Genomic DNA, 21,671 nt, shown 5'->3' with positions numbered 1-21,671 from the left:
GTCAAATGCTCAGCCACTGAGCCACCCAGGTGCGCCTGAATGCTTTTTAATAGTTGTTGGTGAATTACTTTCCAAAAAGATTGGAGGAATGAATTCACAGTCCAGCAGGCTGCATGTTTCTCCAAGGAAGAGTTTGTGTTTTATCTCCCTAATCTCAGAAGCTAGCACAGTGCGGAGCACATAGTAGCTTCCTAACAGATGTCTGCCAAATGAATTACTGAATAAATGGACACTGCCACCAGTATTATAAATTTCCTTTGAAATCCACATAATGTAGTGCCTGGAAAGTATATAAACCTACAAAAAGCAGATAGGTTTCTTATCCCTGAATAAAAGGAAAAAGATGATCCTTGTAGAACAGACTGACTCTGTTGGAAAAGTAGCTGATATCTCTGTAGTTTTGCAAGCAGCACAGTCTTCTTCCCCATTTCTGTTCTAAGAATTTAGTGAATCCCTTTCCAAAATATGTGATCAAAATCAATCCCACGCCACCCAGGACCCAGACTCAGCATGCTGGTGCAGCTAGACTCACAGTCCTGCAAGCAAAAGTCATTAAAATGTAGTTCTATGCTTTATTTGAATTGTTCAAAGGAAATTAAAGGAAATCTAATGACACTTTTGAAGATGCTCCCCTTTCTCTCTTCTCCAAATTTCTTACATCTTTGACTGCTCTCGTTCCCACTGGTCTCTACATCTGCATTCTCAAATTTCACCCCAAATTCCATTAGAGTCTTTAAACCTAGGCCTCTCTTCATTTTCCCTTGTTGGAGTTCCGGTGGCCTCACCTCTCCTGAAGCAGAGTCCTGGCCTCCACGAACTCAGACCCTTCTTCCTCACCTTTGGAAGTTTCCTTCTCTTTCTTATACTCTTCTCTTTTTCTTTTCTTCTTTCTCTTTCCTTCTTCCCTCTGTCTTTTTTTAAGGAGAAATTAGAATTAATTAATTAATTAATTAATTAATTAAAAATAAAAATTGAAAAATTATTTCATTTGGTCAAATTTTGCTTAAAAAAGTCCTTAACTTCATAATATATAGTTTTTTTTTTTTCCCTAAGATAGAGAGCAAGACAGTGGGGGAGAGTGTGGTGGGGACAGAGGGAGAAGGAAAGAATCTCAAGCAGGCTCCATGCTGAAAGCCCTACAAGGGGCTCGATCTTAGAACCCTGTGATTATGACCTGAGCTGAGATTGAGAATTGGACACCTAACTGCCTGAGCCATCCAAGCACCCCATATCTAGTTTTTTTTTTAAGATGAAATATAGGTAGGATTTAGAGTCAATTCATTGACCTAAAACATTGCTTATCAAATCACACTAGAATTTTCCTCGGCCTAGTCAAGCTTTGCCACTTTTTCTATAAGAAATTTCCTTAACTATCCTTCTTGCTCTCCATTCCTCCAGCTCTCGCCTGGATTATAGTTTTCATGAAGGCTTTGACAGAAACATGTCCACCATTGGATCCATTCCTTAAATTCTGTCCTCTACTTGCTGCCCCTGTATTTTCTTATTGACATCCTCCTCTCTTCACTTCAGACACCTCCAACATTTCAACCATTTCCCCTCTGTCAAAACAAGGAAGGTTCAAGCAGGATTTACCTAATTAGGTTAAACCAAAATTCACATTCAGATACATCTCTTAAGTGTTTGTCTTTAAAACCTTCTCTGACACATTTGTGAAATTAAATCTCTTGAATGCATTTGAGTCTGAATGAGATTACTGTCAGTTGTGTGTACCATTTGTCTGAATTATAAAGCTATTTACCCTGATTCAAATTCAATTTTACTTTTATGACCTTTAGAGTTAGGTAAGTGACATTATAGCTTTGGCAACTTACACAAATATATATATACACACACACATATATACATATTTATACACATACATATACAAACACACACATATATATGCACACACACAACGAAGTTAATTAAACCTACAGTTATTTTTTTGTGTGCTTCTGGTAAAAATTTAAAACAATTCTCAATCCATTGTCTTGTTATTTTTAGTTTTTTGAAATAAGGAAATTTGACAGTTTAGAGTAACTGGCATAATTGCTTTGCAGTTTTAATTTGCAATGTTATTATTAGATTTGTAATTTTTTAAATTAAAAAAACGTAAGACAGTGATTAGTTTTGGAAAAAGCGTCACATATTTAAGAAAACCTAACTTTTTTCTGACTTTAAAAATGTATCAAATTAATAGAAATTTTGCTGGTGGGGTTTGTAAGCCTGCCCTGTCAGGTATTTGAAGTTTGTGAGAATTTCGGCTATCTCAAATTTGCAATGCATTATTGTATTAGTTAAAGTCCATCTGAAAAGCAGACCTAGTAGGAAGTGTGTGCTGAGTGTGTGTATGTGTGTGTGTGGTTTATCACAGGGAACCTGGCGTATGCAATCGTAGGGGCTGGCTGAGCAAATCCAAAGACTGCAAGGCAGGTCATGAGGGGAGAAGATCGCGACCTGAGCGGGCTGTAACTTCATAAACACAGGCCAAAGCTTCATCCAGAGAATGGATTTTTTTCTTCTTGTGAAAACCTCAGCCCTTGCTTTTAAGGCCTTTTTCTAACTGACAAAGTCAGGCTCATTCAGAATAATCTCCTTGGTTTACACTGAACAGAATAAGGATGCTAATTACATCTACAAAATCCTTTTCCAGTAACACCTAGATTAATGTTTGACTAATTACCTGGAAGACTGGTGGCCTAGTGAACCTGACAAATCAAAAACTGTCACAAAATGTTTAAGACATTTTAATTAATTTATGCATGAGTTGTACCCTTTAGTGGGATTTAATCTGTTAAATTTATAATTAAACACAACACAAAGTAAAGGCATACATTATATTTTTCTTTTAAGGTAGAATTACTAGTTTTTTGAGTTTTTAAGTAGGATTATGAGTTTTTTAAATAGATTGACTCAATTTATAAAATGAGCCTAAAGACATGAGAAAACCTAGGTTTTAGTACTTATGATTTTAGCAGTTATAATCAACCAAATAGTTGCAAATATTCTTTTATGTGCACAAGACCTTGCACATTTGTAAAAAAGGAAAATCTTTAATTGATTGAGACTGGCAGAGTAGAATTGGATACAGCACAGGGGTCCTCAGCCCTGACAAATAGTATGGGAATTACAGAAAACAGAATTTAAGTGATTATGGAGTGATATTTGAGAGCTTTAAAATATATTTGTGTCATTGATAATGGTAATGATGAACATACTTCTAATCTCATGATCCACACGATCCAGTTTCAGCACTCTATCACGGTAAAAAATTAATAGTAATATCCAGCAATCAAAAAAATTTCAAAATAACTTGAGGATCTTACCTGCATTTCTTGATGCAATAGTGAATCACAGGAATACTTCTAAAAGAATGCCTCTTTTGTGTGTTGCCTGACTCCCTTTCGTAGGACTTCTGTCATTTCCCCTGCAAACTTTTCCCCAATTCTCAGCCCTAGTCTCTGTGTCATTTTTCTTTCTGTTTTTGCATGATAAAGCTCCAAATGACTGTTCTACCCAAGAAGGACCCTCGCTGGAGGACCAGGGAGACCTCAAGACTTAGGAGGAGCAGAGGCGCAACTGTGACATTCACACACCCATTGGTTTGGGGGTTCGTTTCTTGGGATGGTGATCATTCAGTGTGAGTGTCAGGGACACTCAGGGACACTCGGCCTACTGAGAGCAATGTACATCCTGGAAAACTTAAGGCAAGGAAAGAAAAGCTAAAATGTATTTAGTTATGTAATAGTCACACCAATTACACTTAATTATGTAAACTATTTACCATTTATGCCTAATTAGCCCAAAGCACAGTCATGATTATGCACCCCATTAGCTATGTATGTCAGGTTAACCTGCCGGTAAATTCTATTCTAGTAGGACAATTTTACTAAGATTACTGCTTCTTTTGCTCAGTAGCCTGCATGTGGGGCCTGATCACTTGCTTATAAATTAGGAAAACTTAGGGGAAGGCCCTTGAGCCTGGACAAGCTTCTGACTGCCACACCCCTGAGCCTTCTGCAAGAGTCAACTGAAGCTCCCCAGCTTTTCGGCCTCTCTTCCTTTTCAACTGTTACACCCATGAAATAGTTATAATCAAAGCCTCCTAGCACTGCCGGCTTTCTCTCCTCTCACAAAAGCTCCTCAATCTTATTTTTTAGGCTTTCAATTTCTTGGTACACAAAAGTTCTACTTTTCTTTAAATGTGGACTCTGTGTGAGGCATCTTCCTTTAGGACCTTGGGCCTTCCCTACGGAAGGTTCTGGTTTCCAAGGCATGTCTTGACAGGCAGGTGTCCTTTTCCCTTCATCCAAATTCTTTGTCTAATTTGGATTCTCTGTCCACTTTCTCTGTCTCTGGTCCAGTTCCTTAGCTAGTCCTCAAGGGTGAACAGCAGAAACAACAGACTCTGGGAACCCGGTCTGGGGTTCACCATTGACAAGGGGATTAATATACTACTGTCCAAGGTAAGACATTGTGCCCTCCAGGGACCACCTTGCATGGAACCATGACAGAGCCAGAAGCATTGGCTCTCGTGTGTGCAGGAGCACATATGGCTTGTCCCTAAAGCAAGACCCGCTTTGAACTGCAGGACCTCCTTTTATAAACAGGAAGTGTCTAGATAAATGTACTTGTAATGGAGCCCACATTCTGGAAAGTAGCAGAAATCTCAGGCTATTGTTCTTTCTTGGATCTTTGGTAGTTGTTGTGTCATGGGTGTTCTCAGACCTCTGTCTCTCAGCCCGGGTGAGGAGACAAGGACACAGTCAGTCTTGAGAAGGTGCTGGCTACAAAGTCATGCTGGGGCAGGGTCCTAAAGCTGGGTTTAGGGCCAGGCATTGTAGGTCGTATCCAAAAGGCAAAAGTGGCTAAAGATGGGAGGCAGGGGACAGACTGAGGAATCTAGGGTGGTTTTTTTACCCCCATCTCTGCTGCTCCCTCACAGCTCTGGGTCACCATTGCCTCTCATGGGGACTCTAACATAACTGTCTCCTTACTTCTGCTCTGTGTCCTACAAAGCATCCTCCCAGAGCGCAGTGGCTGGAGCCAGGATCCGTTTAAAGCACCAATCAGATCATGGTTTCCTGTGCCTAAAAACCTCATGATGGCTTCCCAATGACTAACAGCTTTTACTGGATCTTATTAATGCCCACGGCTCCCACCTACTCTGCTTTGGCCACTCTGGTCATTTCTGAATAAGCCCTGGCCTACCCATCTTAGGCTCTTGCGCATGCAGTTTCCTCTGCTTGGAAGGCTCTTCTGCCAGCCCTACTCCTTCATGAATTCAGGCTCTCAACTCCACTGGGTTGCCCCTCTTACCCTATCGTGCTCTGTCACCACACTCTATTTCATTTTCCTTGTAACCACGGATGCTTGTGAAATTATGTTTCATTTATTGCCTGTCTCTTTTCCATAATTTAAGTTCTTTGATAGTAAATTTCTCATTTGTCTTGCTCACCACGGTGTCTCCAGTGTCTAATACAGAGGTTGCCACAGAGCAGGAGTTTTCCAAATATTTAAGAAGTAAAAAAAAAAAAAATTCCTGGCATACACTATTATTAGCTATTCTTAGATTTATTATACATGGGAGAAGTGAGTTGCCATAAAGCTGGCAAAAGGTGTGTGTTGGGGGAGGACTACCTTTTAGATCCAAAGGCAAAGAATCTTTCTATACCAGCATCAAGCTGAACTGGGAATTTCAGGCCTTAAATCCAATGCTGGGAAATCTTTCCCTTTTTTTTTAAATTGCAGTAAAATACACATAACATCACATGTACCATTAGTGACAGTTAGTACATTCACTGTGTTGTGCAATCATCACTTCTGTCTAGTTCCAGGACATTTTTTGTACCCCAAGGAAACCCCAGGCCCAAGAAGCAGTCACTGTTCTCCTTTCTGCCTCCAAACCCTGGCAACCACTAATCTATTTTTTTCTTTTTTGTCTCTATGGATTTGCCTATCCTGGACATTCCATATGAATGGAATCATACAAAATGTGGCCTTTTGTGTCTGGTTTCTTTCATTTCAGATCATGTTTTCAAGGGTCATCCCACATGCCATAGTATGTATCAGTACTCCAATCCTTTCTATGACTGAATACTATCCAGTTGGGTGGATAAGCCAACTGTTTATCTACTCATCAGCTGGTGGACATTTGGGTTGTTTCTATCTTTTGGCTATTGTGAATAGTGCTGTATGAATATTCTTGTAAAAGGTTTTGTTTGAACACCTGTTTTCAATTCTTTTGGTTAAGTATCAGGAGTGAAATTGCTCAGTCTTATGATAATTTTGTGTTGAACTTATTGTGATGGTTAATTTTATGTGTCAACTCTACTGGACCACAGGGTGCCCAGGTATTTGTCTACGTGTATTACTTCTGAATGTGTCTCTAAGGGTGTTTTTGGATGAAATTAGCATTTGAATTGGTGAAGTCAGTAAAGTGGTTGTTCTCCTCAATATGGGTGGGATCATCCAACCTATACATACATACATATATACATATATTTTATGTTCATGAATATCCTTAAGTATCCTGGCACATTGATTGCTTTTTACTTTATGTGCTTCTGGTTCTGAGGCTTTCAAATCTGGACTGGAATCAACATCATCGGCTCCCGTTGTTCTTGGGCCCCAGACTCAGAATGAATTAGACGAGGCACTTTCCTGGGTCTCCAGCTTACAGATGGCATATCATTGGACTTCTCAGCCTCCATAATTGTGTGGGCCAGTTCTTTAAAACAAATTTATTGGTTCTCTTTCTGTAGAGAATCCTGATTAGTGCACTTATTTAGGAATCACCAATAATTTTCCACAGCAGCTGTACCATTTTACATTTCCACTGGCCACGTATGAGGGTTCCAACTTCTCTACGTAACCTTTACCAACTCCTGTGCTTTTTTATTTTGAAACATAGCCACGCTTGTGGGCATAAAATGGTATCTTGTTATGGTTTTCATGTGCACTTCCTAGTGACTAATGTTATTGAGCATCTTTGCATGTCCTTTTTGGCCACTTGTACGTCTATTTCTATTGGGAGAAATATCTACTCAAGTCCTTTGGCCATTTCTTAAATTGGTTTGTTTGACATTTTGTTGCTGTCTCATAAAAATTCTTATATTCTACATACTTGATCCTTATCACATAAATAAGTTGCAATTATCTTCATTCTGTGAATTATCTTCATTTTCCTGATGCACAAAAAGTGTTCTTTGACACATAAAAGCTTTAAATTTTGATTAAATCCATTCTACCTATTTTTAGTTTTGTTGCTCATGCTCTTGGTGTCATAAGTAAGAATTTTCGCCAAATCGAAGGTCATGTAGACTTATCCCTACGTTCTTTTTTGTTGTTGTTGTTTTGTTTTGTTTTGTTTTAACTTGTATCTCTTTGGTCTACTTTGAGATAATTTTTGTGTATGGTGTGAGGTAGAGTTCAACCTTCATTCTTTTGCATGTAATGTCCAGCATGATTTGTTGAAGAGACTGTTCTTTTCCCATTGAGTAGTCTTAGCATCCTTGTTGAAAATCAACTGACCATGGATATATGGATTTATTTCTGGTCTCCTAACTCTATAGCAAATCTAAGTACTTTTTTTTAAAAAAAGAGACACTGCTAATACATTTTGAGATCCTGGGGGAAAAAGCCTTAGAAAATTTCAGGCTACCTTTTGAATGTTGCTATGATTAATCTGGTTTTAACACATCAGAAGAATGCAGTCCCATAGTCAAGTAAATTATAATTACTATGGTTTGGGATAAAAAAAATCCTGCTGAGATGATTGACATTATTATTAAAAGTAACTATAATAGGAATTCTAGACAGTCCCTACTTACATGAATCTTAGCAGTCTTTTAAGACATATGATCCAATAATAAACATTAGGTTAATGTTTCTCTCAGGGCCTATACCTCTTATCTGGCCACATTTGAAGATGATTATCTCTTCCTTGACCAGTCCCTTCACAATCCTAAGAACCGAATAATGGGCAGAGGGGAGAAGAAAAAAATGTTTGGAATATAAAATGTAATCATTTCTAAAATACATGAATCATCTGTCTTTTCTACCCCTTCTTTCACCAGACTTAGGATTTAAATAAACAGTTTGACCTGGACTTGGTAATAGGGGTCCTGCTGAAATCAATCTGAGATTAAGCTATTCCATTTTACATAGTTCATACTTTCATTCTTATAGCAGACATTATTTATTGGATTTCAGGCTCTGGAGTGGATTCTGAGATTGTAAGAGTATAAGATATTCCCTGGTTTCGAGGCATATTTATTATCTGATGAGGAACATGTAACAAAAGCATAGAGCTAGGCTATAATGTGATAAAGGCCTCACTAAAAGTTATGTATAAAGTACTTGGATAGTGGGATCCCTGGGTGGCACAGCGGTCTGGCGCCTGCCTTTGGCCCAGGGCGCGATCCTGGAGACTTGGGATCGAATCCCACGTCGGGCTCCCTGCATGGAGTCTGCTTCTCCCTCTGCCTGTGTCTCTGCCTCTCTCTCTCTCTGTGACTATCATGAATAAATAAATAAAATCTTAAAAAAAAAAAAGTACTTGGATAGCATGAGGAATAGAGTGATTAATCCTGCCCAGGGCTTCACAGTTCTGTGAGACAGAACTCCTTGAGAGCGAGAACTCTTTCTTCACCTTTGTACTCCCATTGCTGAGAACTTTGGAGCATTTATGTGCTCTATAAATTTATTGAATAAGTGGACAGACTAAGACTTGAATGTAAATAGAAGTTTTCCATACAGAAAAGGAGAATACAATTCTAGGCTGAGGGTGAACAGTATGTTGCGGGGGCACGGAGGCTTATGAGTGTGAATCATCCACTGACCGAGTTTGAAAGGGTCTGAAGGTTCATGGGTGGCAGGAGATGAAGATGAAAAGCAGCCAAGGATGAATTCATAGGGAGCCTCAGATGGAACACTAAGAAATTTGGAGATTATTCTTCAGGCTACAGGACCCATGGATTGTATATAAAGCCAGGTTGGTGGCAGAAGTGGGAGACATAACAGTTACATGAAGATATATCTGTATTTTAGAAAGAATACTCAGGGAGCACAGTATAAAATGGATTTGTGGTGGGGGAGATAGGCAGCAAGACCATACAGGAGCCCATGAAAGTCCAAGGGGAGTTCGTTGAAGAGAGCCTGAGAGAGGGTAATGCCAGATGAACCCCGAGGAAGTGACGGGTCCTAAGGATACTTCTAAGGCTGAATTGGCAGAATTTGTTATTAGGGGTGGAGGTTGAGTTGTTGAGGAATGAGGCCAGGTTTCTACTTTGAGGAATTGTGTAGATTATGGTACCAAGAGGAAATGAAGAATAAGAAGGGAAACAGGATTGGGCTATGTGGATGGGGAGAACGGGAAGGAAGAAGATGGATCAATGGAGAGAATTATAACCTGGTTGAAAAATCCAAACCACAGGTCACTATCTGTCTTTAAAATGCTCCAAGAAAGAGAACCATTCAGATAGTCTGGCAAAGTGAAGAAAATCCTATCTCAGTAGTATCGTCACCTGAGGCTTATAAAAAGATCATGTCCTTTTTTTTTTTTTAAGATTTTATTTATTTATTATGAGAGACACACACACACACAGAGAGAATGGTGCAGATACAGGCAGAGGGAGAAGCAGGCTCCATGCAGGGAGCCTGATGTGGGGACTCAATCCCAGGTCTCCAGGATCAGGCCCTGGGCTGAAGGCAAGTGCTAAACCGCTGTGCCACCTGGGCCGCCCGATCATGTCTGTTTGAGGAATGTTACATTACCATATTTGGGCTTACATTTCTCCTTTTCTTCCAATTTCACAGTTTTCTACACTTCAATTCTAATTCTACTGATTATTAAGCATTTACTGTTAACAATATTAAACAAAAGCTAGCATTACTATGTTACTGACACTATGTTTCATACTTTTGGTATATCATTTCAGAGCTATTTTAGGTACAAGAAATGGTTATGATTCCTATTTGGCAAAATCTGAGGCTTAGAGAGGAAAAGTGACCTATGTAAGCCCACACATCTGAGTGGTAGAGACAGCTCTCACACCTGGTTCCTCTGAATCCATAGACCCCATTCAAGCACTAGGTCAGTGATTATCACTGTCACAACTCATTGGTTTGTTCTGAAATCAATTTAGTATCATCAGTATTAAAAAATAATAGAATATAATTGAAAAGCATCAATATTAATCACACATATTGAAGCTAACTATTGTTTTGTAAGGTTTTTGTTGCTCTTGCACACCTGTATATACACACAATGGCTGGGATTGCCAACAGCAGGTAGTGTATGTCCAGTATTGGAGGGAGTGTGGGTTGGAGGTGTTTTGCGTAGAAAGCCTTTCAGTTTGGGATAATGGAGGAAAGTTTCAGAGATGAGGTGATATTTTTTTTAATAGAACTTTAAAGGATAATGAGATTTGGGCAGAGGAACAGGGTCATTCTCTGCAGGTGACTGATATTTTACGTGAGGTAGGTATTCTAATTTCATTCTTTGAATCTTTTTATTCAAGGAAAGAAATTAGCACCAAGAACCTATGTTCACGTTGGTTGATTTTTGGCCGTCTAGCATCCTCTTACCCTTCCTAAAAGAATCCCAATTTTTTTTGGAAATTGGCTCTCTGGTTGGGGCAAAGATTGGGGTGTTAAAAGGGTGACTATTTCTCCCCTAGATAAGTAACTGCCATGGGACTGGACATGGTTTTAGCTTATTCATTTCCTTGTCTATTCCCTGGGTTTCACTGCAGTTGCTGCTTCTTTAGTCTGCAGAGTAGAGTGGCTAGTACTCTGGTGATGAGCATTCCCTAATCTTCCAGCCATCTCTTGGCTCCCAAAATCCTAATAAATTTATTTCACCTTGGGGCACTTGGGTGGCTTAGTGGTTGAGCAGCTGCCTTTGGCTCAGGGTGTGATCCCAGGGTCCTGGGATTGAGTCCCACAGCGGGCTCCCCTCAGGGAGCCCGCTTCTCACTCTACCTGTGTCTCTGCCTCTCTGTGTGTCTCTCATCAATAAATAAATAAAATCTAAAAAAAAAAAATTCCTTCACCTTAATCTAAAACTCTAACTGGAACAATGAGCAAAGTCTTTTCTGACCATTATCTCATCGAAAATCTCTATAACATACCTGTACATTACTTTACAAAAAAAGCAAACAGGCTCAGAGGGAGGTCCTGCCCTCTGAGAAGAGATGGAAGAGGGGACTTGAACTCAGATCTTACTAGGGTCAATGTTTTTTATTTTTTTCTTTTTTTTTAAATTTTTTTCTATCATTGCAGGCTGCCTCTCCAGAACTGGGTAAGATTTTGTGCTTAGAAGTTTTTATGATTTTAAGGAGTCTTCAGTTGTTGTTAAAATGACCCCCAAAAATGTAAATGGTCACCTTAATATAAAAAGAGTCTTTTCTTAAAAGAAGATGTTAGACTTAAAGTTTCCTTGTCTTAAACAAACAAACAAAAAATTAGATCACTCAATCAACAAGACTGAGCTCTCTCCCTCTTTCTGAATGTTTATTAGGGATTCTAGGCAGGGGCTTATATAATTGAGAGGATTAAAATGAAGGAATGGAAGGAGAGAAGAAAATGTTCCCTTAGGCAGAATGGGAACTAGAGTAATGGGAAAATGTTTCCTGAGAAAGCAGAAAATGTGTGCAAAGCAAAATTATTTTTAAAGACGTTGAGAGGATAGAGGTTGGGGTAGGGTAAAGAGAACAGAGAGAAGGCAAGGAATATCTACTGGAGAAAAACACAAGAGAAGGAATGAAGTTTGGTCTGGTTTTAATTTATGTCAATTGGCAAATAAATCCATGAAAGCTGTTCAAGGCATGGATATCCCCTCTGTAATGTAAGTAACTGAAACCAGTTCAGAAAGCATTTTTTTCCTCCTCTTCCTAAAAATATGATACACCCTATAGACAGAGGCAACATCAATAAAGTTCCTTGCCTCTGGCTCTACATTCTCCCTTCCCACCTCCTACACCTTCTGTTTCTGCCTGCAGTTCAGAGCTGATACAATTAAGGAATTAGGGATATTCATGAACATAAATATATGTATGTTTAATTTTGCTGTCAAACCAGAGATAAAGGTGAGCAGTCAAGCAGTGAATGAGCAAAATTCCTCTTCTAAGATTTTGCTGAAAACTTTTGATCCTTAAAGACTCACCCATTTCCGGCACTTTCCCTAACTCTGGGGTAAGGATAAAAGAAAAAGTATGTTCAATTATATCAATTGTGTTCAGAAGTATTTTTTTAAAAAAATTTTCCTTGCTGAATTCTGAAAAGAATTTTGAGATGATTAGATAGGCATGAATGTGAGTGTTTCTGCAGAAAGTTAACCTTTGTTGATTGACTGCCATGGGTAAATTAGCGGAAGTCAGAAGATTAAGGGCAATGAACTGACAGATATTTAATATCTAGAAAATAACTTCTGCAAACCAATAAAAAGATGAACAATCTAGTCAAAAAAAAGTGAAAGGTATGATCAGCCTTTCGCAGAAGAAATAGGAATGTTTTGTAAACGTATCAAGAGATGCTGAACTTAATACATTGCAATTTGAAACCACAGAAAGATGTTTTCATACCCCCCAGTTTGTCAGAAGTTAAAAACTCGGGCAATACTAAAAGTTGGTAAGGATATAGAATGATAGGACCTCATACAGGAGCGTAAATGGGTTAAATCACTTTGGGAAGGAGGTTTGTTTGCCTAGTGAGTGGTGCTATTTTATCCATTAGAGCCCTTAGCAGATTAATCATAGTTGATTTAAATTCTTAGTTTGAGAATTCCAACATCAATGCCAGATCTGAGTCTGGTTCTGATGTTTGCTTTATATTTTTGCAACCTTTTTTTCTGCCTAAGCTGGACTTGAGGCACTGGGTAAAAGGAACTGCTATAAATAGGCCTCTAGTAGGTGGTGACAAGGATGGGGGGGGACCTAATCCTAGGATTAGGTCTCAGTCTTTTAGTGAGTTTGTGCCTCTGGAATGTGAAATTCACAAGTGTTTCCCAGTCCCCTGGAAGGTGACCGGATACTAGAATGGGTAGAGTTGGATATTTCTCTTCCTCTGTTTGGAAGGCTAGAGCCAGCTGGGGTTGGATGCTTCCATTTCCCCAGGTGGGCTGGGCTCTGATAAAACACCTGGAAGGTTTGGCTCTGGTTAGAGTTTCCCCTGAGGGCAAGGGCAATCCTTTCTAAGAGCAGAATGCTCTGCTGTATTTCAAGATGGTTAGCAAGCATCACCTTGCTGAAGCAAAACTATGGGTCTCATTTTGAAATTTTATTTAAAATTTAGGCCATGACAGAATGGGACTTGGGATCAGGCCTCAAATTTAGATTTTTTAAAAAGATTTATTCATTTATTCATGAGAGACACACAGAGAGAGACAGAGACATAGGCAGAGGGAGAAGATACTGAATCCCAGGACCCTGGGATCACGTCTTAAGCCCAAGGCAGACACCCAACCACTGAGCCACCCAGGTAGACACCCAGGTGTCCCTCAAATTTAGATTTTTTGACCCCCTGTCCAAAGGAGACTATACATATGGTCACAGAGCTACACTGTGACAACTTTTCCTTTTTCCCTGCAGGAAGTAAGAGGGGATTGTTCTCTAATATTCACTGTAAGGACCTGGTTGAGCTTCTGGAAGTAAAACTGACAAAGTTGTGGATGGAGCAATGAACCAAAGACCATATTAAGTTGCGAAGTCCGCGACAAAGGAAAGAGGAGAGAAGGGACAGAGGGATAGAGACTGAAGCTTGCATAACAACAAGCTAGCTGATGAAAGAGCGTCAAAATGTGATTGGTTTTGAGGGTTGAAACTTGAATGATTTTTTTCTCTTAAGTTTCTCTTTATGGCCCAAAATTTTTACAATGAGCAGAAGGGGTTTTATAAAAAAACAAACAAACAACAAATAAAACAACAACAAAAAACCTGATAAACTTTACTTAAAATATACCTTTTTCCTTTGCAGGTGTGCAGCATAGAATCACAGATTTTTATGAGCTTGGAGGAACTCTGAAAATACTTTGGTTCAATTCTCCTCTCCCTTGTCCATTGTAATCAACCACCATATCTTCCTGCTTACTGTATACAGGGAACCTTGCCAAAGACAAAGTTATATCAGGAAGAATAAAATAGGATCGGGACTCTTATCTCCACTTCCCCTTGCAAAAACTCCCCCAAGAGGACAATGATAATAGGAGGTGAAATATGCTCAGTGCCCTACCATTGTGTCAGGGATGGATGGAAAGTGCTGGAAAGGTGGTTAATGCATTTACATGCATCTATAAGATAACTCTTCATATACCCCTTTTTTTGTTGTTGTTTTTTAATTTATTTATTTATTCATGAGAAATGCAGAGAGAGAGAGGCAGAGACACAGACAGCTGGAGAAGCAGTCTCCATGCCGGGAGTCCGATGTGGGACTCAATCCCGGGCCTCCAGGATTTCATCCTAGGCTGAAGGCAGATGCTAAACCTCTGAGCCACCCAGGGATCCCCTCATATTCTCCTATGAATTGAAGATATTCTTGGTATTTTAAGCCTAATAATCAAGAGTAGAGGAGAAAGCCATGGCTTTGAATAGCTAGGCGTGGTATTTTCAAAATGCTTGCCAGCATTATATTTTGTGAGTATATTCTCCAGCATTTGCACCGAGGTTTCTTGTCCTAGCCTCAAACTCGACTTGAAAAGAACTGATACTTATTCTCTTTTCTTTAATCCAGGGATTATCTAAAACAAGAGAGTGGAAATTTACCAATACTATCTTCAACAAAGGAGAAAAAAAAATCCAACCATTGCTACTTCCTAGATGTGACTTTAATAATCAATATCACTGCTTATTGCGGGTTTACCTCATACAGGGCACATTATTTATATAATCTTAATCCACATGGCAATCCTCTGAGTTGATATTATTCTTTCCATTGTACAGTTCCAGAAAATAAAATTCATAGGAGTTTTAGTGATTTTCCCCAAGTGGTATGCATGTGAGTACAACCATGAAATTTGAACCTAGATTTGCCTGATTTTGAGTCCATGATCTTAATGACTTCTCTGTACCCCCTATTTAGATGAGTTGTTTCACTTCTCTATGCCTTAAGTTTGTCATTTGAAAAGTAGAGAAAACATTTCCTCCTTCCTGGTTTTGTTCTTAGGAAAAAAATCAATATAAAACATTCAGTGGGCACTCAGTACATGTTGCTTCTCTTTAAGTCAAAACCTGAAAGCTGCAGGAATGGCATTTAGTGACTCTCAGGTAAAAATGGAGCTGAAATTCAAGTCTTCCTCTCAGGTTTTCAAGTTTTATGGGAATTGGCCAATAGAGTCAACTTGCAGCATTAAAAATACGTATCCTTATCCAAAACAAGAGCAATGAGAGAGGATGATCATTTCAGATGATTTCTCTAGCAGTCAAAAGAGGGTTAAATAAAAAATTAAGAACTCAAGAGTATTTTTTTTTAACATGGCCATTGGGATGGAAATGCAATCAACTCCTTTACTTTTCCTGCCTGATTACCAGCAAGTGTTCAGAACTGCTGAATGTAAACGGAACACTCTTGTCCTCAGAACCAGGGCTGGCTTCACGGACAAGTAACCTATGCAGCCACATAGAGTCCCATGCTTAGAAGGGCTTCATGCTTGGATAACTGCTCTCCTATCACTGGTCTTGAAATTCCTAATAATTTTTGAACAAGACACCTAGATTTTCATTATTCACTCAGCCTGGCAAATCATGTATGCAGTCCTCCTCAGAACCTTTGGTGTCCTCCAGTTCACCTCACTGAAAATGCCCTCAGTCCAATGAACACATTCCCAGGAGATCACATAGAATACTGCTTTAGCAGATTTCCCTTCTCCTTTTGTTTTTATTAGCAAGCAATCACCCACCCATCTTTTGAGGTTATGTATAATGCATGCTATGTAGAAAGGTCTAGGTGTATAAGGATGAAAGTAATACAGTAATTCCTTTTTTAAGAAGGAAAAACAGCACCATGGCCAAAATGAATGTGTGGAGGACAATCGTACTTTGAAATGACTTCTTCAGAGGAAGTTTTGAATTTCTGCTTATGAGTAGCTTTGGGTGGGGTCTGGATATCTGTATTTTCTTAAAATGCCTCAGGGGAACCACTGAGTCAAAACCTTGCTGAAAGAAATGGACACTTCTGGAAAGCACTAATAGAATTTCTTTAAAAAATCCTCTAGAGGATTTGTATGTAATCAACTTTGTATTCCTGGGGCAGCTAGAGTTTTGCATATGGTAGGTGCTCAGCCAACTTTTATTGACTGACGGGAGGCCACACTTGACTTTAATTCCTTTGTTAAGGGACACTGTAAATACAATCTGTGCCTAAGCTTTATGGCCTTAAAAAAAAAAAAAAAAGATTTTGCTGAGCCCTGGATGAATGATTGTAAAGCTACATTTACAAACATTCAATTTATAATAGCATCAACTAAATCTAACCAAAAAAGTTACAAGATGTAAAAACTATATTATATTTCTTGAAAAAAATTAAAGGTCTAAATAAATAGCTATATAATGTTTATGGATTCTAAGATTGCATATTGCTGAAATGTCAATTATTCCAAAATTGACCCATAAATTCAATGCAATTCCAAATGAAATCCCAGCAGGCTTTTTTGGGATAGAAATTAGCAAAGAAATGCTAAAATGTATAGGGAAATGCAGAGCATCTAGAATGGCCAAAGCAATTTTGAGAAAAGATCGAGAAAGAACATAGCTGGAGCCACACTGCCTAATTTCAACACTTACTATAAAACTTCAGTAATTAAGACAGTGTGATACTGGCTAAAGGACAGGCAAATAGATGAAGAGAATAGAATTTGCAAACAGATCTGCCCATGTACAATCAATTTATTAACAAGAACAATACCAAGGTAATTCAATGGGAAAAGAATACTCTTTTTCATAAATGGTCTGCATCCACTGGATGACCAACTTGACTCTGTCACTCACCATACAAAAAAATTAATTTGAAATGGATCTGAAAATTATCGTAGACCTAAGCATAAAAGCTAAAACTATAAAACCTTTAGAAGCTATGCAACTTTAGGTTGGAAACATTGTTAATAGGACATAGAAAAGAGCAAACCATAAAAGAAAACCATGATAAATTGACCTAATCGAAATTTAAAACTTCTGTTCTTCAAAAGACACCACTAAGAGAACCAAATGGCAATGCATAGTCTGAGAAAACATTTGTATATGAAGAGTAGTTAGAGAGATGTAATGTTGCTGGCTCTGAAGGTGAAGGAAGGAGGTGACAAGGCAAGGAATGTGGGTGGTCTCTCAAAGTTAGAGTAGTCAAGAAAGCAGATTCTCCCCTAGAGCCTCTGGAAAGAAACACAGCCCTGCCAACACTCAGGACTGTAGCTCAGTGAGATTCATATTGGACATATAACCTACAGACCTGTCCGATAATAAATTTGTGTTGTTTTAAGCCAGTAAATTTTTTAAAAAGCCAGTAAATTTGTAGTAATTGTTACAGCAGTAATAGGAAACTAATGTAATTCCTTAGAATTTTCTATGTAAGCAATCATGTTATCTCTGCATAGAGACAATTTCCCTTCTTTCTAACCTTAATGGCTTTTACTTCATTGTTTTTCTTTATTGCACTGGATAGCAATTCTAGTAAAATGTTGAATAGAAAGGTGAGAGTAGACATTCTTGTCTTGCTCCCAATCTTTAGGGGAAAGCATTCAGTTTCTACACCATACAGTATGATGTTAGCTGCAGGTTTTTCATAGTTGTCCTTTATCAAACTGAAGAAGTTCCCTTCTTGTCCTAGTTTGCTAAGAATGTTTGTTATAGTGGTGTTAAATCTTGTCAAGTCCTTTTTCTGCAACTATTGTGCTGATTATACGACTTTGCCTCCTTCACCTATGTGGGCAAATTATTTATTGATTTTTGAATGTTGAACCAACTTTGCATTTTTGGAATAAATCTCCTTTTTATGTATCAATGGGTTTGGTTTGCTAATAGTTTATTGGCAGTATTTGCATGTGCATCATTTATCACTGTGTAACAAATTACCAAAGCTTAAAACAACACATGTTAATTATCTTACAGTTTCTGTGGGTCAGGAGCTGGGTGCACTCTGACTGGGTGGGTCCTCAGCTTAGGGTCTCACAAGGCTGCATTTAAGGTGTTGGCCATTTGGTGCTCTCATTTGAAAGCTCAACTAGGGAAGAGTCTGCTTCCAAGGTCTTTCGGGTAGCTGTCAGAATTCATCTCCTTGTGGTTGTACAGTTGAGAGTCCTGGCTTCTTGCTGGCTGTTCTTGGAGAGCACTCTCACTTCCTTGCCATGTGGGCTTCCCAACATGGCTACTTCTTCAAAGCCAGCCAAGGAACATCTCTAGAGTGAGTCTGCTAGCAAGGCATATTAAATAAATGTAATGTGATTCTGGGAAGGACATCACTTCCATCACTTTTGCCATGTTCTGTTGGTTATTAGGCAAGTCACAGTTCCCACCTACTCTCAAAGGGGAGAGAATTATTCAAGGATATGAACACCAGGAGGTAGAGCTACCCTATATCTGTCTATTACAGTATCTATGTCCATGAGAAATATTGCTCTGTCATTTTTTTGTCTTATAATATCTTTTTTCAGATTTTGTTATTATATAATCATTATATGGATGACTTTGAAAATGCTTTTTTAATTTTCACCCATTTCTTTCCTGCTTTCTTACTTTCAACTGATTCTCAGAAGCAAATATCAGATTAAATTGTTGATAGAAATACCTAAGCTTCTGTTAGTGGAATATATGATTTAAAATAAAAATAAAAACAAAACTCTGTATTTGAGAACAGAATTAATAGTTTTATTTTTGAGTGAGCCCATAATGGTCACTTAAAAAGTTCTGATCATCATTTAAGCCTCAGTCAAGGGCCTACAGAAGCTTTATTTTTGTCTACGTGTTTTCTGTCGTATTCCATAACATCCCTAACTTTTCGATAGGATTTTAGCAGAATTAAACTTAAATTATTCAATCATGTATAATGAATTTCTTTCAGCTTCTATACAATGACTTATTGATTTAGGGCTGCAAATTAACAGCTGGTGACAGTAAGGTAAATGCTGGTAGTAGCAAAATGACAGTTGAGTCTTATTGTATAGTTCTTATGCATTAAATAATTTAATGAAATATTTTTTTCTCCTTTTAATTTTCAGAAGCTCTATACTGAGGTCAAATGGGCCACATATGAGCATATTAAACCCTTGAGTTCAGAGAGATAGCTTGCTCCTTATCCTAAAGCATACTCTGGGCACTGGCTATTTCTTTTGCCGATAATGATTTAATCCAAAAATGTGCTTTTGGTCAAGCAATGGGGTAAGATTTGTAGCTCTGGAGTAGTCAGACCCTGTGCAAATTGTGACTCTGCCTCTTCCTAGTATTATGCCTTTGAAAAGTCCTTTTTTTCATTGGTAAAATAAGTGCAGTGGAAGTGCTTGCATCAAAGAGTTGTCCGAATTAAATAGGTTAATTCGTGCATAAAGCTCAATGCAGATTTTGACACGTAATACGCACTTAATAAATGTTATCTCTTACTATCACTTTCACAGTTATTGTCAAGTGGAAAGAGTATGGGTTTTGGAAACCGGCAAACATGGGCACCACCATTTACCAGCCATGTGATCTTATGGTAGTTGGCTGGCTTCACCGAACTTCAGTGTCCTTGTTTCTAACATGAGGAATACGACAATACTTTCTAGGATTGTCATCTAGCAGAGTGCCTGTTGCACAGAAAGCATTTTACAAAGGTGAGCTTGGCTCTTCATCTCTTCTCTAGTGTTCTTTTAGAGGCTTCTTTTTTTTTTTTTTAAGATTTTATTTATTCATGAGAGAGAGAAGCAGAGATATAGGACGAGGGAAAAGCAGGCTCCCCATGGGGAGCCTGATATAGCACTCGATCCCAGGACTTTGGGACCATGACTTGAGCTGAAGGCAGACATTCAACTGCTGAGCAACCCAGGTGCCCCCTTTGAGAGTCTTCTTGTCTAAAGATCAAATATTAGTTAAGATATAGGTCAGGCCACTGTTACAAGAGACCCTAAGATAACAAAATTGCAAAATTATCTCTCTGTCATGTAAGAGGCTAGTACATAGCCTAATTTCAGGGATGCAGTGTCCTCTGCTGTTGCTCTGCCCTCTTCTATGTTTTAGCCTCTGAGAAAGGGACAGATGGAAGGGGGGCACATGTTTCCTTCTTTTGAGGAAAATTTCCAAAATCCATACGTCTCACTTCTCCCCCATATACCATTGGCCAGAAGCAGGTTATTTGCCCACACCTACCTGCTAGGAAAGGAGATGTTATCTTTGGCTGGGCACGATGATGGGGTGGTAGGTGGGGCCACCAGTCCCTGCCAAAATACATTTCTAGCCTAATCCTACCAGATGAAATGAGAGCGCAAGACTGTATTTCCCTCCAAAGTGGTGGAGCTGGGTTTCCTGGAGGATGAGAGTAGAAAAAACAGTGTTCAATTGTTCCAAAGAAAGAGACTGCTATGCTTGTACAACTGATCTCATGTTTGGGGTATTAACAGGGCTTAACATGACTGTGGTTGCTTTTGTTTCTCATTTCTTTCCTTTATTACAACCAATGCTTGCTACGAATGATCTAAGTTACCTATTATCTTCAACTTTCACTAAGTGCAGAGGAAAACAAGGCTTCTTCTGTTCTTTTGCGCCAGAACAATGGATCAATCAATAAGTAGTTATTGAGCTTCTAGGATTTATTCATTTATTCATGCATTTATTATTCATGCATTCATTTATTCATTTTATCTTATTCCATAAGTATATCTATTGAGTTTTACTTTGCAGTGTATTCTGGGAACATTAATGCTTCCTAGACATGATCTCAGGCCCCATTGAACTCTTGTTTAGTGGTAAAGAGAGACAAGCATTGAAAACACAACACAGTGCAGTAGGTACTGGGAAAGATGTAAGCCCAGGGTGCTATGAGAGCCCACTGGAGAGCTGCAAGTCCGGGAGGAGGTGGCCCCTGAACTGAATCAATCGCTATGATGGTTGATGCAGCATTTTCCATCAAAACATTCAGATAACAATGAACCTTTTTTTTTTTTTTTTTTAAATCATACCTCATTAAACGTTTAAGTTTCCTAGGATCTGCAGGCATTTAGAGGAGAAGAAGATCCATGAGGCTTGAGCGGAGAGGAAAAGCTTTTGTTAAATTTTTTTTTAAAGATTTATTTATGATAGAGAGAGACAGAGACAGAGACACAGGAGGAGGGAGAAGCAGGCCCCATGCCGGGAGCCCGACATGGGACTCGATCCCGGGACTCCAGGATCGCGCTCTGGGCCAAAGGCAGGCGCTAAACTGCTGAGCCACCCAGGGATCCCTGAGCAAAAGCTTTTGGATAATGTAAGTCTCAAAAAGATTTTGGATCAATTTAGAGGTGTGAGAATGGCATGCCAGTGTGGGAGCAGTCTGAACAAAGTGCCGAGTCTCTGAGATTAGAAAATGTCCTAGACATTATCATTACGTTTCCTTCTTTGGTCTCATTCTTGGGTCTCAAGACAACCACAGGACAGATCTCAGCAACTTCTCCCTTGTCCTGTGTGGCTCTTCACCAAATACAGGGTATAGAAATGGACAATGGCAGAGTTGTGTTTAAT

The 21,671-nt window shown here is 38.9% G+C and overlaps 1 long non-coding RNA gene across 2 annotated transcripts in view; it reads right to left on the bottom strand.

The window, feature by feature from the left end:
• Positions 1–568: 568 nt before the first annotated feature.
• LOC140641507 (uncharacterized) overlaps positions 569–21,671 on the bottom strand; it is a 210,235-nt gene continuing 189,132 nt past the window's right edge. For both annotated transcript variants that reach the window (XR_012038022.1, XR_012038021.1), the window contains exon 5: positions 569–911. This is a non-coding gene — a long non-coding RNA (uncharacterized lncRNA). The remainder of the gene's footprint in view (positions 912–21,671) is intronic.

This window comes from Canis lupus, chromosome 10 (genome assembly GCF_048164855.1).
Source record: "Canis lupus baileyi chromosome 10, mCanLup2.hap1, whole genome shotgun sequence".
Taxonomy (NCBI): domain Eukaryota; kingdom Metazoa; phylum Chordata; class Mammalia; order Carnivora; family Canidae; genus Canis; species Canis lupus.
The sequence above is the reverse complement of the archived record's forward strand: the minus strand, read 5'-3'. Positions and strand labels throughout refer to the sequence as shown.